Source organism: Sander lucioperca, chromosome 8 (genome assembly GCF_008315115.2).
Source record: "Sander lucioperca isolate FBNREF2018 chromosome 8, SLUC_FBN_1.2, whole genome shotgun sequence".
Classification (NCBI taxonomy): domain Eukaryota; kingdom Metazoa; phylum Chordata; class Actinopteri; order Perciformes; family Percidae; genus Sander; species Sander lucioperca.
In genome coordinates this window covers 29,228,892-29,250,097 of record NC_050180.1, presented here as the reverse complement: position 1 = coordinate 29,250,097, position 21,206 = coordinate 29,228,892, and positions in this window count along the sequence as shown.

Below are 21,206 nucleotides of genomic sequence, written 5' to 3'. Positions count from 1 at the left end.
TGAATAAGTGTGGCCCTGATCTCATCAGAGATGGCTCTCCTTCCTCTTCTTCCCTCTTCCTCCTCCTCGTTGTCGTCCCCTGTCTGTCCCTCCTCCTCCCCTTGCTCTCTGTCTATTGTTGGCATCCATTGTTCAAAACAGGTAATCTGACCTTTGACCTCTGTATAGGCCTATACTAAAGCAGTGATTGGTTAGTGTTCAGTTATGACATAATGTGTTTGCACATGTGAGGAGTGTGTGTGTGCCCTTGTAAATAAGTGTAGCATTTTGATTGGTTGTGTTTAGAAAAGGAAAGCAAGTCACTTCCTGTTAGATTGTTGTGTCTTAGGTAGAGAATTGTGTGTAGTATTTTGAAAAAAGTGTTTTATGCAATTGAAAACTGAGTGAAAGGCTGAGAAATAGCTTATGGTTTTGGAGATTTGCTGTGTAATTTTGCACTTTGAGTGAGAGGTTTCAAAAATCGTGTGACATGAAAAGATTTTGTGTGTAAGCAGTTGAAAAAAACTGTAATCAATGAATTGCTTTCGTTCTACAGGCTACTCTCTGTATGCTTTCTCATTTTCCTTGTTTCTTTCCCGAGAAAGAAAATGTGTGGTTCATGTCTTGTTAAATGGCCGAAAAGCAGATTTTTGTTTTGGATGATGTTAAAGCTTAATGCTAAACAGTTTAAATTGCTTGAATTACAAATCCACAGTTAGGCTACAGTACTTGTCAAACAACATGGTTAAAGAACACTGGTTTTCTGAGTAAGATAGGCTGCTCTCTAGGACACAAAAGCCTTTTTCACAGCAGACATTTTGACTTGTCGGAAAAGCACAAGTGTTGCTAATAACATCAATGTCAGTTAGCCATGACAGTGGGTAGCCTACATTCCAAGTCTCTTAACTGCATCCACGTTTCCCTCACTTGCGTCCCAGTGACTGTGAATCAGCATTAACAATACTAGGTCCCTTAAACTGAAACAACAGCAAGGAAAAATGGTAGCATTAACTACATTTGCTGGCCTACAAAGACAAGTCAAACAATCCCACAAAGGGTAATGCATGTTACCACATCCTATGTTTACCTGTTCTATGGACTGTGTAGTTTTCATTAATTTAATTCTTATTTAATTTGTTTTAATATCATTTGTTATGCATAGCCCATATTTTGCATTGACTTCTGCCTTTAGTAAGGCTAGATGCAATTTTCTACCTTCTAACTTTGCGAATATACCGTCATTCTTCTCTTTTCCTTTCTTCTCTTCTCCTGTGGCTTATTTAGTTTCTTTGACTGCCTGGCTGTTGTACATAGATAAGGTTTTTAAGGTTTTCTTTTCTTTTTTATCCCCTGTCTACCTCACTGTGATTGGGCCAGTGACTCAAGCTCCTGGAACCAAGTGCCTCTGGTGGTTGCGACATCATTGAGTGTGGAGGTCAAGCAAGCGCTGTGAAAGGCTTGACTTCCAACCTAATCAGATGGGCCGTGGTGTCTGTCCTCTATATTAATTAGATCAATTTAAACTAATGATTTTCTCCTTCATGCCTGTGAAATATCCCCACAGATTCTGGCCGGTTAAAGCTCAAGTAAGAGAAATGGGGAGGGCACTATGGGATGGCACATCAATCTGAATACTTTAATTTATGAAAGATCAGAGAGGACTGCATGCTATAGCCATTATGGAAGAATCTACACCTCGCAATCTCTATGACATATTTATTCCATGCAAGGTGCTGTTTCCATCACTTATATTTCTCACGTAGCAATAAACACTGCAATTTAACGCCAAAATCTTGGTTATGCACATGTCTTGTGGGACCTTTGCTGCTGTGCATAGTTGTTAACACTTGATGTATTGGCGCTTTCCCACAAAATGCTTATGATTTAAAATACTGCAAGGTTGCAATGGAAGCAGTAAAAAAAAGCGTAAACCATAAACCACACCTGTGCAGTATACTATTTGATGACTAAAGCCCTTGAATCTATTTTGGGTCCCTACGTTGCCATTACCCCATACATCTCCCTGATGTATTCTCTCTTCCCTTTTTATAACCATTGGAAGGAATTCAGGAGAGCACTATCAAAGTGCTGTTCCACAGGACAAAGTATACAGTGTGGAAATGGGGGAGAGGGGTACGTGAATTGGAAGACAAAACAGGCAGACCTGCTGAATCTGTAAAACCCTCATTACTGCCCACAGAACCTGATTGAATACAACGCCATGTATGTTTGCTTTGCCAAGAAAATAAGGACATTTTGCTTGTGATTTCTAAACTGAACTAGATTCAAAAATCAATAAAATCTCTTAACAATAACCATTTCATTTACTACTCTAAATACTGTATCCAAAGAGTGAAGAGGCTGAAAAGTAGCAGTAGATGGCAGCATTGATCCAATGATACTGGTTATGCCAGAGTTGCATTGTTGCATTAGTGGGGCTTCATCTCTGTGGGGATGGTTGCTATGCACTGCAGAAGAAGAAAAAAACGCTAGATTTGAAGAGTTTAGTTTTTTAGTTTTTTTATGTGGAGAAAAGAATTGGAGTTGATTTTCATAGGAATATTCTCTTTTCATGTTTCTCTTTTAGCCTGTAGCCCACTTTCAGGTTTCTCATGACATTAAAGGATTCTAATTGGCTTGTTAGGGAGGTGGTATTGTTGTCCATGGAGCTATTCTCTGGAAAATGTGTATTTTTCAGTTTAAGCGGAGAGTTCCTGAGCCAAAGTCAGGTGACCACAGAACAGATTTACAATTTACATTTACAATAGAATTGAAAATCGTATCGGGATTAATTTTTTTAAAATCGATTCTTTTCCCTGGAATCGTGATTTTTTTTTTTTTTTTTTTTTTTATCTTTTTTTTTTGTGCCAATGATTCACCTAAATATTTTCTGTTTATACAATACCACTGACAGCAACTACATCATATCTGTTTCCAGCTAAACGGAGCGAAGCAGAAAATGCAGAAAATACATGTTATGTACTTCTTTACAAATTAAATGTGATGTGCATTCTTTTTAGAAAACAAATAGTATTTAGAAATGTCTCATGATATATTGTCTCTAGAAGTGTAGTATTCAACTTTTGTTTTTGTTAAAGAAGGAAAGAAAATGGCAATACTGAATACTATCGAATAACAATACTTCTAGAATCGCAATAAATGAAAATCGCAATACAAAACGAATCGGCACCCATGTATCGTGAAAGAATCGAATCGGGACAAAAGCATATCATCCCAGCCCTAATTTACAGTACATGTACTTACATTGGAAATCATCCGGAATATGGTATTATTATATTTGGATACAATAAGGCCTCTGCTGCTATTCAGGTGCGATGCGAGTGTCTGAACAGTTAATATCTTGTTTTCCAGATTTTGCAAATGTGACGTACTGTACCAGGTTCAATTCTAATTCATCAGTGGTTCGCATCATATGTCACTAAAATATATATTTAAATACTCATTATTTTACATAACACATGCATTCAGCTGTTCAAGTTTAATGTACTGTAGAAACTCACAGAATTACCTTACTTTTACTTTATGATCCAAGACATTGACACGCAGAGAACTGTGATGCCTTTTAATCTGTCTAGAAACAAGTAGTGCTCAAGCATGAAACCATTGTGCTAATTTATAGCAATTACAGAAACCCAATCGGAGCTAAATATGAAACAGCGGTATGCACTTCAGCTCGAAAACACACCACATCCTACACTCGGCGTCATTAACATGAGTGCTGTTTTTATGACTTGTTTTTTTGGATGCCTGCACACACGACTTGGCTGCATTGTTTTAATTAATAGAGGAAGAAAAAAGCATGATAAAATGGGAGCAATGCTTAAGGGCAAGATAGTAGTCAGCGAGCGTTCTTCGAGGGGTGAAGTGACAGGGCCCGACCCCAGAAATAGGCCACCACACCAGCCATCCCTGCTATGGTCAGATCAAGGGTGAAATCTTATGGCGGTTTAGTGCTTCCACACAAGGCTACTGTAATGACGCTACACAAACACACACTGTATGCTCACTTCCAATTATGACCTCTGGCCTGAAGCGTTTGGTGGGACTGTGTGAAGTGATTGACTGGTGGCTAGACACATCATTCTCCTTCGCCAACATCCAACCTTGCTTTAGGCTCCAACCAATACACAACACACCCTTCTTCTGCTGCCCTTTCCTCTTGTTCATTCATATTCATAATTCATGTGGAATAAAGTGATTCGGGATCATTAAACGCACATGAATATTTGTCGGATGGAAGTTTAATTAAGCCATCCCTCTTTGGCAGCGTGATGTCACAGAGCGGCTTCCCATTCTGAACATCCAGTGCACAGTTTAATGGCCTGTACCTTGCTACTCAGTGCTTATCCAGCAACAACCCTCCACATATACACAGTCTTATTTTACACCTCCTGCACTGCTATTGGAAAGACCCAATTGATGGCAATGGTGTTTGAGTGGTTCCTATAGTTCCAGTGGCAATATGTGGATCAATCATACTTAATTCAACAGAGCAGGAGAACCACTTTTGTGGTGGATGTCATTTATTATTCAGGACTGCGGACTATACATATAGACAATTTCCAACAATAGCTGTACTTAATGTATGCTGAGTCCATATACAATATGCATATCATCTATTATGTCTATGCCCTGTATGTAACTGTGAGTCCAAATGATTCTTAGATTACAGCACAGGTCTGAGTGTATTGCAATAGGAGAAAAGTTACAGTGCACACATTCAGCCACACACCAGAGTTAAGCATTACTCATCCTCTCCCCCAGCAGAATAATAATCATTAATTCCAATCAATCAATTTCTACAGGTTTGCTTCAAATATTAAGTGTAGGACTTAAGGGAAATGTTCCGTCCTCACTCTGTAAGACACATCTGATGAAGTGAATCTCTCTCTCACACACACACACACACACACACACACACACAGACAAGAGCTCATCACTGGCAGCATGCCACTCCATTTCAACACCCTCCTCAAACAAATGGATGAAAAATCTTCTGAGGGGTGTCAGAGCCGCTTTGTTTCTTTACAGTTTCCTCTTCCGTTTCAACATGCTTGTTATCTCAATATCGGCGCTGCATGTTGCTACAGCCCTGACGTGCTGTGACTTCATTTTAATATCTGCAACTCCCCTATCTCATGTCTTGTCTCCCTCTCTCAAACACACACACACATTAAGGGAGAGATCCATCCTGTTGCTCTAGTGCTGCAGTGCTGAGAGAGAGAGAGAGAGAGAGAGAGAGAGAGAGAGAGAGAGAGAGAGAGAGAGAGAGAGAGAGAGAGAGAGAGAGAGAGAGAGAGAGAGAGAGAGAGAGAGAGAGAGAGAGAGAGAGAGAGAGAGAGAGAGAGAGAGAGAGAGAGAGAGAGAGAGAGAGAGAGATCAGCCCCACACCACAAAACAGACTGCGGCAGGGCATCCAAACCCCTTTTTACTTTTCCATTACTTAACTCAAACAGCACCCCATAGTTCCCCCTAGAGAGGGTGTCCAATGACTAATATTAACTTTCAGTATATGATTAAGAGCATGGAACCTGCATCTGTTGCAATAAAGAAAGAATAAGGGACATTTATTTTACATACACTATTCCCTCTGCTCTACCCCACTCCTCCCATTACCTCTACCCCGTTAACTGTTCCATAAAGTGAGGTGTCAGCACATTTCAGATGGCCAGGCTCACCCCTGATGCCTGCCTGTTGAGGAGCAGAATCATGCCCTTTGCCAAAGGTGCCATATGGAGGGCGTTTTATAGCCAGGGAGTGGAGGGGAAATGTCTGTCCTAGAGGAATAATTAAGAAATGGATCTCCACAGTATAAATCTCATCACATCATGAATCTCAAGTCTCTCTGGATATTCCATCTCCAACCCCTCTCCTCTCTACTGCTCTTTCTGCTACTGCTGCTTTTTAAGAGAGAAGATAATGAGCTCTGTCAAAAAGAGGCATGCTTCTCCTTTTTTCTTCTTCTTCTTCCAAAAGTAAGCTTTTGCCTTTTCCCCCACTTCATTATATTCAACAGTGGAGTGTCCCATATTCCTGCTGCTGAGCAGAACATGCCCTCAGAGACAGTCAATATTGCAGCTTATAACCTATAACTTTGAGCTCAACCCCCGAAGAAGAATGTTTTCCCTTTGAAGATTCTCATCACTATGGTAATCAGCTGATCATAGGATGTTATGCCAACTTGTGATGCAAATATTTGCTTTCCATCCAAAACCTCCATATTAGAAGTCTTTCTCTAATTTGCAGTTCAGGCTAGCACTCTGACTGCCATCAATTAGGTAATTGCACTGAGGAAATGATACACATTGGATAAAGAACCATGCAGTCAGTCAGACCATGTAGTATCTGTAATGTCAGTATATTGAAGAAATTGCAAAGGAACTGGAATGTGTTTATATTTTTAGTTTTATAGTTGATAAGGAAATTCTTCCATTTAGACAAGATAGCACAGCTGTTCTCAAATAGCAGTTCCTATCGATCAAATGGCACTTGAGAAGCTGAAATTTCATAATTCCACTCAACTGGTGGTATCATCATCCTTGTATGTTTATTGTGGTTTAAAAAAAAACAACTCATATAAACCATGCATGACTGGCACACAGTTAAGATGTTGTTAAAATACCCTAGGCTTGGGCTAGAATTGCCAACCCCGAAGAAGTCAATGATGCAAATTAAATAATGCAATTAGCCTTGTCATTTAATTGAGAGGCTGCAAGGGTGTTTATGGAGAGATTAAGAAGGTCAAAATTGTTTCAGTGTGATGCTCATCATGTAGACTATATTAACTGCTTACAGTAGCTTTCTGGGACACTTGAATCTTTATGCCAAAATAAGACCAGTATTTGAGAGCTACCAGCCAGAGCTACTGCATAACCTTCAAATTTACAGTAAGCTATCTGGAGACCTCAGAGTTGTTGTTTTTTCCTCCTCACCCCAAGTCCTGGCCCTTTATCTTCACTGTCAGTGCAAAGCACATTACTTCAAACCCATGCAGGAGCTGCTCTAGGCTCAACTGTGTTCCTTACCGCAAAATAAAAAGAAAAGTTCAAGAGGAATTTGAAAGATCCGGCACGATGGGACCATGTCAAATACATTGAAGGTCGTTTCAGGGGTTTGGATCTGTCATTTGTCACATCTAATATTGTGTGGTCCCTCTATCCTTGGCTTGTGGGTTTCTCTGTACAAACGTTCAGCATTTGCCTTGACATTCAACTAATTTATTTATGTCAGAGAGTAGTAGGCGAGCTATGAAACTACCACAAAAGGAGTTGAGAGGCAGATGTTGTGTAGAATGTATAAATCGCTATTCCATTGTCAAAGGTATACTGGTACACTACATCTTGTTTCAGTGACTCTGTGAGAAGTAGGCCTACATTATGTATACTGTATGTATTCGAGATGCACACATAGAAGTATTTGCATATGATTGAACACTGAATTACATTTTCTTTTACTCTAATAGCAAAGGCATTTCCCTATCGTAAATTACAGTTTATTAAATATCATGCCTTGAGTCACTGTGTTGGTGCCAGAATTAAATACAAATAGGCTTTTAGATCTTTGCTTTTTTTATGGCCATATTCAGAATCCATTCAGATTTCATGGATGACCCGTGGCCCTCCAGGCAACCCTTTAGGCACATGCCCTGAGGCCTGGAAATGGGAGAAAAATGTCACAGAGGCAGAGAGAGCACATGATCATTTTCTGCTCATTAATCTTTTAAAACAGTCTCTGGACGTCTCAATTTCAGGATTGTGTTGCATCAGCTATTCGTAAATCCATTGATAAGTGTGTGCTTCATACCTCTTTGTAACTACTAGTGCTGTCCTATCAAATCCAATCAGCTTTAAACAGAAAGTCACTTTCGCATCACAAGATGTAAGATGTGTTTTAGAGGGCCAAGTGATATGTCAAACATCACTGCCAATCCTTTGTAAATGTAGTTATGATTTAATTTTAAACATATTTGCATACAAGGAGAAATGTGTTTCAGATTAAGTAATATTCATGCAGACTAGAATGATTATGCATTAACCAATGATATAAGTGATTTAGTCCGATGTATTAACATTATGTTTACTTATTTGAGGTAGGCTATATGGTGTTATTTTTATTAAATATACTTTTCATCAGCCAAGTTTACATAAATATTACACAACATTGCGTTAAGGTGTTAGATATTACTTTTCAATCTGAAAAGGTAATTTTGTTAGCAAGCTAATAGTTGTAGCCATTGGACACTAAAAGTGTCCAATGGCTACATTTGCAAACTGATTTCCAGTTAGTTCCACATGTTTCTGTCCACATATGAGGAGGGATTTTACACGCACTGTGACAAAGATGGGACACTCCTGTGACATGTCCTTCTGCTTGCCATTTTCCCAGACCACATAATGCATGCAACAATGCATCAGTTGGCTGGCCCAATAGATTAAAGGAAAGAACCAGGGATTTTCCAAAAATAGCATTTGTATCAACACTGCCACCAGCTGCTTCATGCTCCACCCGGGGACATCATATTCCATCAATCTTTCAACCATTTATTGATGGGATGTCCACATAAATTTGTCTGACTGGCGTTGAAGCACTATGAAATATTCATTTTATATTTTATATCTGGTGTTCCTAGATGAGGGGGCAAGTCCTGTCCCTCTGGCAACAGAAAGCAGCGGTTCATACATTAACTAGCAGATAATGCTGATGGAATACTGGACAGTAGGAAATATATTGATGGCACTGACTCATATCCCATAACTGCGCAGGGTAGATTGGAAACAAATATGGAGAGACTGAATGGTACAGTCATACATTCTATCTCCACGATAAAACGTGCATTCATACTGCTGAAAGGTTCTTGAGACTGAATACCAGCTCATTCATGATGCTGCGTTAGCCAAAAGTCAGTGACATCTCGGCTGCCCATTTCCCTGCATGTAAGCGAAGCTATGCACCTTGTCACACCTCAGGGACTTTGAGCATAATTTCAGCCTATTTCCGAAGCCTCCTATCTCCCTACTGTAGATATACAGTTTATAATCAGAGTAATGTCAGTTAACTTTATAGCTATTTGTTGCATTTTCATATTGGTGTTGATAAAAACAACAGAGGGAGTCATTGCCTTCTAATTGTGGCCTTTGTAAGGTTGTGTTAAAAAGGAAATACATTTTCATATTCACCCTTTGTTTTCTTAAAAGTGACAGCGATGTTACTGCACTTGGATAAGGCACCAAGGTTACTCCGTGGTTTGATGCTTTCTATTTAAAATCTGTCAAAGTAAATAAATTATGCGCATCAATCTGTGCAGCAAGTACAAGAAAAATGCCGTTAAGTGTAATTATAGCAGCAGATATAGATGGGAATCGGAGGGGGGATGGCGGTGTTCCATAAATCATATCTGTATATTGTATAGCCTTGAATGTGGCTCTAATAGCAACACATGCCTTCACTTTATGGCAGTGCATTCCAGTTTTGCAACCAGGATATTGCGAGCACATCACTGTGCAGGGGAATATGTAAAGAGTAGATTTATTGTTTTCTTTATTGTGTTTTACAAAGAGTCCGGACAAAGTCATGAACTGCAGCATAAACGTATATCAGCAGACTGTCAGGCTGGGGGAGAAGAAAAATATCAATGACTGGAACAGATTGAAATTCAACAGATTCTGAGATATAGTGAGGTGATTTTAATGATGAAGGGCTAATCAAAAAACAATTATTTATTCATCTCTGGGTTCAGGAAAACATCAGGCGTATGTGCGGCAACTACAGTTACTACAGTGCAGTTCAAGAGTAACAACAGCAGAATAAGCAGTCCCTACAATGATATATGACTTTATTAAAAGGTGACGCGTGAGAGGGGAAAAGGTTGGGACCATCAGCACTCTGGCAGCAACACATTCCCCCTGCGATCCAAACCTCTGCTCCCAATGTTTTAATTTCATTGTGATGCAGGGACGAGATAAGCGAGCTGTTTGGTGGGTCAAAGACCACCAACACTGAGATCAATATTGCTATCTACTACACAGCAGCCCAGTGACTGAAATAACAGTAAGAGGACATAAGCATTGTTTAGCAGAGTGAAATAAATCTTGTTTTAAATTGAAATTACCAACAAAAATAGCATTAAACTCTAGTCAGTAAAATATAGAAATTCTTTGTTTTTGCACCTTGTGAGGTAAACTGTATTTTTCTTCTTGAATATTCTTTTTTTAATATTCATCCTTGGTAAATAAAGACAACATCTTTAACTTTTTCACCCTGCACAGCCTTGCACTGGGGGAGGTCTGCTTATTATCTTTTTTTGATAATTTCCATCTGGCTAATGAGGGCTTATTTTCACTGTGCCCAGAGGCGCACTTGTTTGTAATGTTGTATTTCATCACTTGGTTAAATGTTAATTGAGCTTTTCATATCTTTTGTGCTGAGTTAATGTCTCACTCCGGGATTTCTCCCAGATTAGCTTTAAGGGTCTCGGCAGGTGTTGCAGTTCCACTCGCAGTGCAAGGTTCTGTGCATAATTGTTTGTTGTTAAACCTTGTTTCTTCGCTTAACGAGCCGTCTGTTGGGTTTGGAACAGTAAAAGGGATTAACCTGCAGACTAATGCAAGTGCTACCACTTCTGTTGTCCAAGCACATGGTCATTTTCATCCCACAATGTAATCATTGCAATACAGGATCTCTGAAACATCTGTGGTTTTACAACTTCATTTTGCTGCCTACAAGCATCCATCCAACCCATTAAATCTTTGCCATTTAACATAATCAATGAATTGCAATTTCAAAACCCCTCTGTCTCATGACACTGTAATTACTCCTAAGTATTTTACCCACAGCCACATTAGCATATGCTAATCAAGAATGAGTTAGATGTGTGTGCCACACAGCTTACGCTGTGCACACATTTAGAATAGTAACAGTAGCATTTGACAGGGATCTGCAGTTGTTGGACACCCAATCCATATTATATATATTATACTGTATAATACAAAGAGGTTCTGGAAATGTATAGATGCTTTCTGACCTTAATGCATGAGCTTAAGGGTGTGATATTCGCAAATGGATTACAAGATCTAATTGTAGCATACAGATAGCAGGATTTCCATTTCATTTTATATGTTCTGTATGTACTGATAACTGAAATTGATAGAAATGGTTACTGTGTATGGGGCACACAAATTTGCAATGGCTTGGGTTAGAATGTTTGGCAGTTTTATGACAACAGGAGCCCCAAATAGACTACACGTTTCATTGTAATTAGAATTTTTGCTTTAGGGGCAGCAATAAATTAGTCAAAAGACTCATGCATTGAAGTAAGCGTGCATCAGCAAGTTGGTTTTTTATTTATGCACCGCATTATTGGATTTCTGAATGTTTACTTGGTTCTGTCGCAAGCTTAAAATCACTGCCCTATGGCGATCCGATTCAGAAATAAGTGAATAGAGAAGGGCAACTGAACAGTTTTATGGCAAATGTGTAATCTGTATTTGAAAATAGCATGCAGGATGGCCATGGAATCTGAAAATTGAATCTTGTTTATTTAGTAAAAGGTATTAAATGGTACATAAATACTAAAAGTAGTAGTAAGTAGTACATTTCATAGTATTTGAACAAAGGTGTACCAGGTCTTGGCTGCACAGATATTTTGATCTTCTAATGAGATTGGTTAATAATAATAAAAATATAAAATAACACTACCCGTATCCTTTAAGTAGTACCCTTTACAGGATGTCATAATATGCATTTGTGCTGGAAATAATGACCTATATGAGATAACACTTTATTCACAATGTAACTATATGCATTTAATATTTATAGAGAAAACGTATTGACTGACCTGCACAATTATACAGTGACTGGCCATACAATGGAAGCCTGTGCAAATAAAGATAGACAGCAGAGAACTAAAGTAAAGGTAGAGAGAGGCAGAGATCCACAGGAGCAATGACAGGCAGGGAGAGGAGTAGTAAGAGAAGAGCATTGCCTAAGTCATGCTCAGGGCTGTGAGCACGTGACTGAGGCAGTGAAGGTACTGCAGTGGCAGCAGTTGGTAATTACCTTTGTATCAGCAACATGTTGTATGTGTCGTCCATTTCATTAGCTATGCATTCGCTCCTAATAGACTGTATGGTGGGGGAAGCATTAATACCATCTCACCTTTTCTTTTTCTTTCATTATACCATCTCTGAAAAGAGTTAACAAGCTGTGGATGGAGAATATGGTATGGTTATCAGGGGTAGTAGTTTATTTATTTTTTTAAATATATTCACAAGTCACATGTGCATCGGAAATAGTTTCATCATGTATCTGTGCAACACACAGCCCACTGTAGGTCTACAATGTAATCCATAATATAGCATGAATTAACTATGTTTTCTAGCACTGAATAAGTTAAAAGCCCTTTGCGGATATATTTTTAAAGCTGCCCTGCTTTTGCTTTCTCCCCCCCACCCCCCTCTCCCCCACTCCCTTATGCATGGTGTATGTGCAAGCACTATGCAAGCAGCCTCCTTTACTTTTTACAGTAAGACATGGTGGAAAGTTTTGTTCAAACAACAAGACCTCCCCCAGGACCTTCCTCTGGGGTAAGGTGTGCAGCTACTTGAAATTTGAGCAGGTTGGATAGCCACAAGCAAAATCCCACAGCAAGCAACAGCAGAGGAAATAGTGCAAACTACTAACGCATGAATAAAAACATAAATGCAAATGCAGATGTTCATGCTTGCCTACGCACATACACAACCACAAATGCACAAAAAAGTTCCGGTTGCATCTAAATTTAGAGGGTCAAGGGCACTGATAAGGGTATTCATCTGCTACACAGCCACACAGCAAGGCATGGGCACATGTGATGCTCACTCAAACCTGAGTCATACTCATTTTGAATAGAAAGAGAGTTCAGTCTTTAGTTGAAATGTGTGTTTTAATAACGTCAGACTTGATCCAGACTCATTGATGATGATGATTTATAAGCTATAAAATGTAACCATAGATAACTAAGGCACTCTGAACATTCCCACTCAAGCCAAAATAAACCAATCCACTGAATTGAAGGGACTATTAGCTCAGCATGTTGTGAATGTGAACAACTCTATATCAACACAGACATTTGATGTGGTCACAGCATGGTTTGCCTTTAAGTGACTTTAAAGGCCTTAGAATACACATGTAGAGGGTAGAAATCCTGTACATAAATATGTATGTATATGTAAATAAAACAATAATATTGTATTCTTATACAGAGTACAGCAAATGGTTTTTGGAAGTGTAATCATCACATTTACACTTTAAAATTGGCTTCAGAGCTCAGCACCAACTTGACAAATCAAGTGCAAATTAAACCCTCTGAAATTACACAAACATGCCAAAACAGTGACGACAACTCTCCCAATAAGATGAAAATGTCAATCAAGATAATTGAGAAATCCCTCAGTATTTTAGAAGCTTAAAGGAACACGCCGACTTATTGGGACTTTAGCTTATTCACCGTAACCCCCAGAGTTAGATAAGTCCATACATACCCTTCTCATCTCCGTGCGTGTTGTAACTCTTTTTGACGGCTCCACCGGTATCTTAGCCTAGCACGGATCCTGAAGGTAATCGGTTCCAACTAGCCTACTGCTCCGAATAAGTGACAAAATAACGCCAACATGTTCCTATTTACATGTTGTGATTTGTATAGTCACAGCGTGTACAAATAACAAGGTCACATGAGACACAGCCATCTTCTAACTGTATATAAACTGGGAACTATATTCTCAGAAAGGCGAAGCACTGCTACTTGGGCAGAGTGATATGCTTGCAGCACCTGAGAAGCCCCGAGCAGAGAGTAGAAAGAAGGGTATGTACGGACTTATCTAACTCTGGGGGTTACGGTGAGTAAGCTAAAGTCTCAATAAGTCGGCGTGTTCCTTTAAGTGGCTCGATGGTGTTTTAAGCCCCCAAAGTCGACTTCAAGGCAGCGCTGCGACTGTCTAATTCAAGGCACCTAACCCTAACCCTAACCATAACCATAACCATAACCATTGCCTAATCCTAGTGCGACATTGGGGGCTTAAAACACCAAACACCGCTTAAGTGTATACAGGAGTATATGGCATCCTCTTGAGCTGACTGTGAGAGAGTGTGAGTGTAAGGGGGCAAGGAGAGATGAGGAGGAGGAGGGCTAGGGTGAAGTGGTGGAGTAGGTTTCCCCCTCATCATTTCTCTCTACCTGGCATAAATCATCCTCATCCAATTATGATCAAGTCTGGAGCCTAGATTATGCAGTTTTACCATGGGGCAGGGAAAAGATCATTCTTACAGACGTCTTCTAGTGAATAAGAGTGAGATTTCATTTGGGTTTCAACGGGGCATGTCCTTTTAATTAATGGGGCTCGGCTGAGTTGGAGATGGTGCAGCTATTTAAAATGCTAAATGGTTTTTCAAATGTTCTCTTTCCCCACTTTTCACCACACACGCACACACGCACACACACACACACACACACACACACACACACACACACACACTTATAAATGCTGTGCAGACTCACTCTTGGTGGCATCTGTGATTAATTTTGCCTGTGCTGAGAGGAGAACTTCGTTGTTCTGCCACGGTATGAAGCATGTGTGTGTGGCTGAGATGGAAGGAGGTACAGAGCAGTGATAGATTGAAGCCTAATGTCATCTGCAATCTGGTATTACCCCAGTGTTTTAACAGGTACAGGGACATAGAGTGATAGTGTTCAGGGAGGATTGGAAGCCAAATCATAGCAGGAATTAGCATCAACGCTAACCTGGCATCTGGTGAATTTGTCCTAAAGGAAGGAAAGGACAGTCCCTTTTATGTAGGGCAGCATCAGATGGAAGGTTAGAGAAATGGGCCGGTGACAAGACAGTTGCATGTGGGAGAATGTAAAAACACTTTCACCTTTGGCCTAACGTTGTTTAGGTAACACCTTGCCAACCAAAGCTAGCTAGCTAGCGCCAGCGTTAAAGTCTGCCCATTTTTAACCAACTTTGTGTACTGCTGGACATGCAGATGAATGGCGCCAGTGCCTGGAGGTCCCATTTTACCTGCCGGCAAAACTGCGCTGGATGACTCACGTCAGCCGGTTGAAGCACCTCTAAAATTCACAAATAAACACATTATATCTGTATCAGGTCATTTGTGGTTTTGCGGGAGTTTTTCTTGACTTCCTTCTTGAGTCTTATCATCACCGTGAGGGTGCCAGGCAACCAGCAGAGACTCCAGGAAATCGCTACAGATTCAACAAAAATTGAGATATAACATTTTCATTTTTGTTAGATGAATTTTGTTACCTTTGGCAATGCCAGGCTTGCTCTTCTACCCTGTTTCCAGTCTTTATGCTAAGCTTAGCTAAGGAGCTGCTGGATGTAGCTTCATATTTCCGCCTACATACAGAGTGGTATCAATCTCGCAATGTAACTCAACAAGAACACAAATAAGCATATTTCTAAAAATGTGCAACAGTTGCTTTAAGCTTGACTTTGTAGTTGCCATATGTATTGCCCTTGTTGTTTTTGTTGTTCTTGAATGATTCCTTGTGCTATGAAGGCTTCACACAACTATCCACGAACAAATATCTACAAAGTCTTTCCCTCAGCTGTGTCTCATCATAGAATGGGAACTAATAAATGGTGAATTGATGTTTTATTTGGACATCACAACAAAGGGTGAAGAGGTTGAGGGAGAATCCTGGCTGCACTGCAGATAGTTTACCCTCGCTAGCCCTCCATAACCACCGACCCTCCCTCCCTCCCTCCCCAGCATGCACCGTCACCCTCTCACCCCTTCCCACCTCCTTCCCCCCAACCCACTGGTCCCTTGGGCTACCATTTGTGAATTCATCTCTGCCCTCACAGCCCTGCTCAGCTGTCACATCGCATCTTGCACAGGCAGACAGTCAACGATAACAGTGTTAGGGCTTTTCATATTCCATACACCCAGTTTCCACCTCCCACTATACCAACGTGCAATGTTACCCACAGTGTCTCTCTACTATTTCACCATTCTCTGCCTATTCACCCCTCCACCACAGCTGTGGTTGGGTGGCAAGGGCTCTTTCCCTTGCCTTTGCTTTCTGTTTTGATTCCTCTATTTCTCTCTCTGAAAGGACTTGGATGTTTCTTTCAGGGAGATCTGAGGAACGATGGCCTTAAAAAGCGGTTTTTAATTCTTTCAGTGCCACTTCTTAAAAAAATAATTACAAAAAATATTGAATGAATCATCTTAAAATTGCAAATCTAAGAGATTCTATTTAAATTAGAAAGCTGTAACACCATGGCAACCACAGAGCTGGCATGCTTGCACACATAAGTTGTAATGAAACAGTGTCAGAAGTTGATCTCAAGGCCAGATCTCCTTTTTAACATATGTGAAAATGTTATCATTACTGCATTATAAGTGGATACTGCCTCCCTTTAAATGGATGTTAAATGAGCTAATTACTTACATTTCATTAATTCATAAGTGGTGAGTACAATGTTGGTGCAATGCTCAACTTCACTACTGTGCTTCTGTGCACCAAGTTGATTGGTTATAACTCAGTTTTCAAGCACAGAGTAATTCTTACCCCAGTAATTATCATTTTTATATTTAAGATAAGGCTTTTTGCACGATTCAGACAACAGAAATACCAACACTATCAAACACAGAGCAAGTCCATAAACTTACCACATTTCTGAAGTCCTTTTCACTCTTCAATCCTGTTTTTTCCCAGACATTTAAAACAATAATACATTTTAAGCTGTAATTGCAATACTGTGAAACCGTGATATTTTTGCTGAAGGTTATCATACCATCAGAATCTAATACCGGCCCATGCCTAGCCATAAATGATATCTGCCGATCCAGCTTCCATCATTGTTCGGGTCCAGGAATAAAGACGGCTCAAACCCGGGGTTCGCATACAGATGGGATGAATTCCTGTTGAATGCCAAATGAGTTCCAGAGAACTGTCAGAACATGGGCAGGGTCTCATCACTACCCTGCTAGTAGAATGGCCCTACCATCATCAAACATGGTTGGTATTTGATCCGATGTTGCTGATTGTACTAGTTAGCGATAAAATGGGAAATCACATCTAATCATAAACCTTGGGGATATTATGTTTTAATGGATGGTAGAATTTAGGGCAGGATACAGAAGAATGTGCTTAGCTAGAAGGAAAGAAAATGTATTGTGAGAGCTGGTCAAATGCATTGTAGAGAGTGCAGTGTGGGGACAGGAGGCCTAGTGGAATATGCCAAGTGGAAGGAGAGACATAGTGAGAGTTTGACGGAAAACAGAGAAAGGAAGATGAAACACAATAAGAAATGTCTGTTTTACTGCTGAACAGGACAAAGGACAAGGCAAGAAATAATACGTTTCTTCTTCTTCTTTCCTTTTTCTGTTTTGTAATGTGGGTCTTACTTTCATAATTTTGGCAATACATTTAATCAGTTAATACTATTTTACTCCAGCTCGAATGCAAATACAGTCGGCATCACTATAGGTCCATTTTAAGCTAATAACCTACATGATCAATTTTATAAAAATAATTACTATTTATTTTTATTATGAGAAAACAATGGTCAACTGTCCTAAAAATACTGGTACAATTATCTATTAATGCATTGCCAAACTTTCCTTGCATGGCAGCTGGATTCTCGCGATATCACGAGATCTTTTCAGAATCGCTGGCTTTGGCAAGAGTTTAAAAGACAGATGCTTCATCCAATCAACTGCCAGGTATTTCTTAAAAGTGCCTGCCCATTTCCAAATAGTTTTCAATGACGGCTTTTCAGATGGTTCTGTGTAACAAACCATCTGGTTTATTGCACAAATTCTGCAGGTTTGGCAGGAAAAAGCAATGTGAAAAAGAGAGTTTGGTTAAACTTGGAACTTTATTTTAAAACTATCAGCTGTTATAATGGCCTATGCCTTACAGGCTGTGTCAGGCAACTTTACTAAACTTAATTATATCTCTATAATTCAACTTTTTAAGAAAAAAATGTATAATAAGCAATGGCAAACAATGGCGAACCATGGCCAAAACTATAACTGTAATACATGTGGCATATTTCAACTCAAGAGAAATAAACAGTGACTATTTAACTGGGTATGGGTAATTTTCAACAAAATCCATTGCTGAAGCTCAGTATTAAGAGACTTCAAACACATGCTTTAGAGTCTGTCAAATCGAGAACACCTCCATGTGAATCGCTGCCATGCAGGGCCAGTTGCAGACAGCACAGGAAACTTTTCAACAAGTTATGTGAGCAAAGTTGTTGAAGCATCAAGTCATTGAACTCAATAAACACTTTCATTAGTGGGGCAAAACATTACAGTAATTTAAAACGGAAAACCTTTATGCTGCAACATGCAGAATAGTCGCAAGTGACAGACAGACCAAGTAAGACCACAATGCATTCTCATGAACGATGTATGATAGTGTATGAAAATGTATGCACACCAAAACGTATGATATCCTACAAAATTAGGAGACCGCCGGCTGGTCACATGACGCCGGCTAGCTACGAGCTCCATGATGCAGAGCAGCAGTTGCTAGTTGTTTAAGCTGCTACAGAGCTTTGTGACGCCGGCTACAGACCTCTGTTGTATCAGCGGTAGTTGGTGGTTGAGTTACCCGAAAATAGGTAACTTTGAGCTCGGTACAAAGCACAGCGAGCTGCCGGTCGTTTCGGCGGACATTACGGTTAAATTTAGTCCACAAAATATGAGCGTTTTGCCGTGACGAAAATTTAAATTAGGCACCAAAACGACCAGTTAAGATTAGGAAAAAGATTGTGGTTTGGATTAAAACACTCCTAAGGAACACACATTTCCTGGGTGAAAGACTTAAAAAAAAGACCACTATTTGGAACTGTATAAACTGAGATGCGTAACATGATAAAAATCCAACCGGAATAAAAATGTTGACACAAGTTCGGAATACCCTTTATAACCTAGGTATATTCTGTTGGTTCGGACGCATACATTATTTCAGAAATAAAAGTCACGCAAAGCCGTGTTTGAAAAGTTGTCGTTGTGAATAACTGCAAGGATGTGGTGAACCACTGAACCGTTGCCTGCGTTGTGTCCTCTCGTGCTGATATTCATTTTTGCTGACAGCCTCTTCCCAAAACCTCTTTATCACCCATTCTTCTGGACATATTTTTGTGGCATGTCAAAGGAAGGTCTCTCTCCCTCAATGACGGGGATTCAGCCTTCCAGATGCAGACACACAACTTTTCAGGTGTCATGAAAGTACGTTGCTTCAATCGGCTGCCCCATTCAGTGCGACTATAAGGAAAAAGTTCAGCATGAGAGGAAAGAGGCAAACAATAACACAACGTCACTCGACTTGAGTGAGTGACTGGCTGAACTTGTTATTGAAATGCGCAAAGCTGACAAATAAAAAAGGAGATGAAAACACAGTATGTCAGTTCTTCAATTTCACGCAAGACTGCTTTGCATCATTGCAGTGTATCCCTATAATAAAGAGCCTTTGCGTTCTGAATAGTGATTACCTCTCCTACTTCAGTGTGCCACACAGCTGCTGATCCAGCTACTCCAACCATTCTTCACACACCGCTACGCCTCTCACCTGACCTCAATCCAGTCATATGAGGACACCATGATGTTTGTTTGCCTATGTGTCTGAGGTTTGTTTATGTGCTAAAGCGTTTGTTATGTGTGAGCGTGACTTTGCGTACAGGTCACTGGTGACATATTAAAGAGGTAGCCACAGAAGCAGGTGTCTTTATATTTCACCTTTGCATTTGTCTGTGCCTTTCGTATCGACTGGGACACCTGTCACACGGACAGCCCCCTGGGGTACTGCATGCCAGTGAGGAAAAGAAAAGAAGGCGAGACAAAGCGGTGCAAGAGGAATTAGGCCGACAAGGACACCTGTCAGACTAGCAGGCAGGTTGCCCAACATGGTCTTGCAACTGTGAATGTGATCGATATTGGGCTGACGTTGTAGACAGATAGGCACACAAGCACACATACCCGGAGCCGCTACTATCTCTATTCCCTGATTACCCTAACTCACTTATTTATGTGTCCACTTATGCCAGCAAGAAAAATGTCCTGCATCAGCATTGTGCCGCTGGGTCGTGTTTGCCATTAAGCTTTTGATTGCATTATGGGACATAAGCATGATTAATGCAAGTAGGGAAAATGGTGATGCTGCAATGAGAGGACAGTGCGCCTACACAGATAACTCAATCCATATGCTGGTTGTATAAAGTATCTATAAATACACACCCTACAGATTCTGCTTCAAACCATATATTTTTAGATGGCAAGTATATCATATGGCATTTATTTCGTATTGATGCAGAGGATTTTCAACATTGACTTTGGGACCTCGGAGTCTGTTATTTGAAGAGGATATAAATTGCACAAATTGTCTTTGACTGATTGCATCAGCAGTTAGCAGCTAATTTTCGCACCTGATTTTGTTTGTTTGTTGTTTTGATTTTGTTGATCTTTTAATGAAAATGTAGGCTAGATTCATTTTAGTTTCAGTCATTTAATTATTGTTAGTTTTAGTCAACAAGTAAGGTAATTTAAGTTTTTGTCTGTCCAACCCACAGCCAATTTACTACATTAATTGTGCACTCATTCTTACTATTAGCTTAGAAACATGAGATAGGTAACTAAAATTAGCATTTCTGTTATCTACATCCACAGCCCTTGTAACAATAAATTTAGCTTACCTTTTATTAAATGTCGGTGTCTGGACCTGCATTTGTACGGGGTATGTCCTAGCTGTTTAATTTTCAGTGGGACTTTGGATGAATGGATCCCGTTCTTAAACCTTTCTACCACCGATGTGTTGCCCTTTTGATGTATACCCTCCTGTTTTTACCTCTGATGAGTTTCTCCTAATGTCAGCAATTGATTTTTAATTTTTTTATTCCAAATTACTTTAATCCTTCCATCCAAGATCCATGAATCTTAGAATCGGTAAAGTTAGCTGACATTACCAGCAGAGACATAGCGTTCTTGAAAAACAAGATGCTGTTTATTAGCGCAACAGGTCAAGCAGCTACATCAACTTATGAAGAGGAAATACTTATCAATATTTTCCAAATGATAATAAAAACTGTTATATTGGGTTATTTTAAGACAGACTTCACCCTTACATGATTCAATGGTGCCTCAGGATTAGGGATGCACCGAATCCAGGATTTGGGTTCGGATTCGGCCGAATA